We start from the raw sequence: 3,588 nt of genomic DNA, 5'->3' as shown, positions 1-3,588 counted from the left end.
AAATGGCCATGTCATAGATACGTTGGCAGAAAAAACGGCATATGTTGTTTCGGGACACCCTCCGCAGTTAGATGAAACCCACGTGGCCCCGAAAATGAATATTTTGCAAAATTTGTTATCTTAGTTAATTGAGTGGAATGTAAAAATAATCTGAGGAGCACTACATGACGAAACGTTATATGCCTTTGGTATATATATATATATATATATATATGCACACGTACGCACACGCACACAACTTGACCCAAGGATTTAAAGAACGGTGCAGCGAAGCTTGGTGAAAACAAAGGTATATACTATTTCGTCATGCAGCGCTCCAAAGATTATATATATATATATATATATATATATATATATATATATATATATATATATATATAAGATGAGGTAGGGGCGCACAAACGAAAACAAAGGTTTATTTCCGACGTTTCGGCCGGGGCCCGGCCTTCGTTGACGAAGGCCGGGCCCCGGCCGAAACGTCGGAAATAAACCTTTGTTTTCGTTTGTGCGCCCCTACCCCAAGCAGCACGCCGTCAATGGACCGCCAATGGTCCAATATTGGGATATATTGGTCCCAATATTGGTCAATATTGGCGTCTGATTGGGGCGCACAAAGAGCCAAGATATATGCCAACCAATTTGATCAGCTCTCCTATCAAAACCAGTATTGGCATACTACCTTGTTTACTGGCATTCAACGGCACTCAATGGCTACTCAATAGCTACTCAATATCTTCCACCCAAGCTCACTCACTGGTTGTTATATCACGGCCATCCCGCCCAGCTCACTGGCCATCCAATATCTTGTATCCATGCTTATTCACTGGATATTCACAAATGGCATCCAGCCACATTTATCGGCTACCCAATATTTTCAATCCAATCTTGCCCAGTGGTTTTGCATTATTGGCATCCAGCCAGAGCAACTGGCAATCCGGCTAGTTGCTTTTTTGTGCTATGACTAACAGGCACCTGCAAAGCCATCCCCTACTTATGCAGTGCAGATATTTTTCATGCAGCTTTTTATTTAAATAAAGCATGCTGAGGATATCCATGCACAGAAAATAATACAGCTGAAAGGTTCACTGCATGGTGATTTATTAGGTGTGCACGTGTTACAGGGCATGGAAACATTTAGGCAGAACTCTTAGACTTCAGTGCTCCTCCTGTCTTTGCGTCCCTTGGCAAGGTGTTCTCAGGTCCCAGGTTGGAGGAAGGCGCTGCGTTCATCGCAGCTTGTTTTGTGGTCGGTTGTAGGGGCAGCAGCTCCATGCAGCCTTTAAAGATATGGACTTGAGCAGCGTGCATAGCAATGTATTTCCTTTCGCAGATGGCACCTCGAAATAAAAGCAACATTCATAAATCCATTAAGACAGAAAACTTTTGGAAAGTGGAAGTGCAGCTAGACCGTGGAGTAAAAATGCAAAATAAAGCACTACCTGTTGGCCCTCAGGCAACTTTCTTGTCTGATTTACTCAGGTTGAAATAAGCTGCATGCTCAGTGAGGCCGGCCATATTAACTTGGTTACATTGGTTGGGACATCTGGCAGTGCACGGCTTCCCATGTGGATGTATTGTTGACGCTGGAAACATAAAACAAAATGATATTTGCCGTTATCTATTCGGTAAACGGTAGTCAGTGCTTGCCCCTTTATACTTGTAGTGCCTTTGTGATCGAACACCTGTAGAAGAAAGACGTCGTCATAACTGGAAGCTTCAAATCAATAGCTTTCCTTTGAATAGATTGCCGCAAGAACTAAAAAGAAACTACAAAGGAAAAAGCAGACACAAAAAATGGCAGTCACACTCCGACCGCGGCTGCTAAATTTAGTGTGCACCGCATCATTACTGCAAACAGAACGTTTTAAAAGTTGTCAAAGCTGCAGCCAAAACAACGTACGACACAGATGCTTTGGGGTTTGTATGATACACTCGAACTGAAAAAAATAAAGAAATCCGTAACTTAGCATCACGTTTGTTGTGGGAACAAGTTTGTACGTGTGGTAAAGTATAAGAACTATGGTAGCAGCTGTAAATAACCTATTTTAAGCGGCTATTTTATGACACTTCTACTACTCGGAATTAGCCCAAGAGAAAGATCAAACAAGTGAATAAGCTACGCGTCGTTTAGACCATTCCAATAGCGCATTCATAACGGCAAATTACAATATTAAATATTCGCTCGCAACTAAAATCATGTCCCAGAAAGCTAGACTTAACTCTGAGTTTACTGGCCACTTCAGACACACAACACACGCGCGATGAAGTTGTAACCTGAAAATCACACAAAACACGAGTCATGTTTTACAGGACCACGTTTTTCTTTTGCAATACAAATTGGCCACCTCTGCGCCGTAAATTTTGTCTTTGTGACCAGAGTTTATGCATACAAAATAGTGCGCTGAAAATACAGCTCTGAATTGACTAGCGTGGTGCGGTCCAAATAAATGGCTTTCCGTTCTTGCAAGCATATCGGTTATTGACATGATGATCAAGGCTGACAACATACTGCACCAAATAATGCAAAAAAAAAAGTATCTTACCATACGGCTAGCGCAGATTTGCAGACCTCAGTTGCAACGATCCAAAATGAATGCTGCCACGCAAAGTACATCCCAGGGATCTGATGCTTTATACACCTGGTAAGAAAAAGTAGAGATCTTACAAGGAGACAAAGCAAGAAATAATCTCAGAGAGCTCAGTTATAAACAAACAACTTAAAAAGCTGGTGGTACTCACAAATATCCTCTTTCAGGCATGGCCATTAAAACGAATCGGAACTTTCACAAGGCTTGGTTTTTCGGTTCTGCTGTCCAAAGCTGCGGGAGCTCGAGCAGCTCGAGCGGGTGGGGATGGTGTGGCCGACCAGACGCCTCTGAATCAGCGGCTTGTGTCGAGTTTTGAGGCACGGTTCGAAGGGGGCAGAAGGATGGTTGTGTTTTCTCCCCTCTTTTTTTTTTTTTTTTTTTTTTTTTTTGCTTGAGGTCTGTCGAAAGAGTAGGCATAAAGCTCGAAAGGGGGTGAGAGAAATGAAAGAGGTCCCGCAGGACCACGTGAGCCCAGAAGGCTGCCGGCCAGGAAAGTTGGCGGGAAGGAAGGGAAGAGTGAGGGGGAGTAGAGTGGGGGGCATTGTGAGCAACGCCTGCCTAGCGGGAGGAAAGAGAGGGCAGTGAAGGTCGCTGCCCTTCCGCGATGACTGCTTTACGGGAAGAAAAGGCTACAAGACGGGAAGTTGAAAGCGGTTTGGAGAATTGCTTTAGTCAAGGCCCTCGGGCGGAGAGGCGACAAAAGGACCAGAGAATGGAAACCATATGTTCTTTGCGCCAAGCTTGTGAGGAGGAAGGCGCAGAGTTTTGCCCTTGGCTTCGCTAAAACAACGAGGAGTGCGTTCGGAGCTCTTTGGTCGCCTCGACTGTTGGCTCGGTAACGTTTTCAGTGGAATAATAATTTCGCTATATTTTTTTTTTGTTAATGCAAAATACGTTTTACCTGATAGTTTCAAATAATAATCACATACGTAAAACAATCTTCAGTTTTCACGGAATCGTCCTCGGTTCAAACAAATGGACATATTTTTTTTTTTATTAA

General features: G+C 43.4%; 1 long non-coding RNA gene across 1 annotated transcript; it reads right to left on the bottom strand.

Moving 5' to 3' along the window:
- Nucleotides 1-977: 977 nt before the first annotated feature.
- Nucleotides 978-2,941, bottom strand: LOC146203522 (uncharacterized). Its single transcript, XR_014702419.1, has 4 exons — nt 2,740-2,941; nt 2,544-2,639; nt 1,440-1,583; nt 978-1,337 (listed from the first exon to the last, which is right to left on the bottom strand). It is a non-coding gene; the product is annotated as an uncharacterized LOC146203522 (long non-coding RNA).
- Nucleotides 2,942-3,588: the final 647 nt, after the last annotated feature.

Source organism: Amblyomma maculatum, chromosome 1 (genome assembly GCF_055883805.1).
Source record: "Amblyomma maculatum isolate TAMU_Amacu chromosome 1, ASM5588380v1, whole genome shotgun sequence".
Classification (NCBI taxonomy): domain Eukaryota; kingdom Metazoa; phylum Arthropoda; class Arachnida; order Ixodida; family Ixodidae; genus Amblyomma; species Amblyomma maculatum.
The sequence above is the reverse complement of the archived record's forward strand: the minus strand, read 5'-3'. Positions and strand labels throughout refer to the sequence as shown.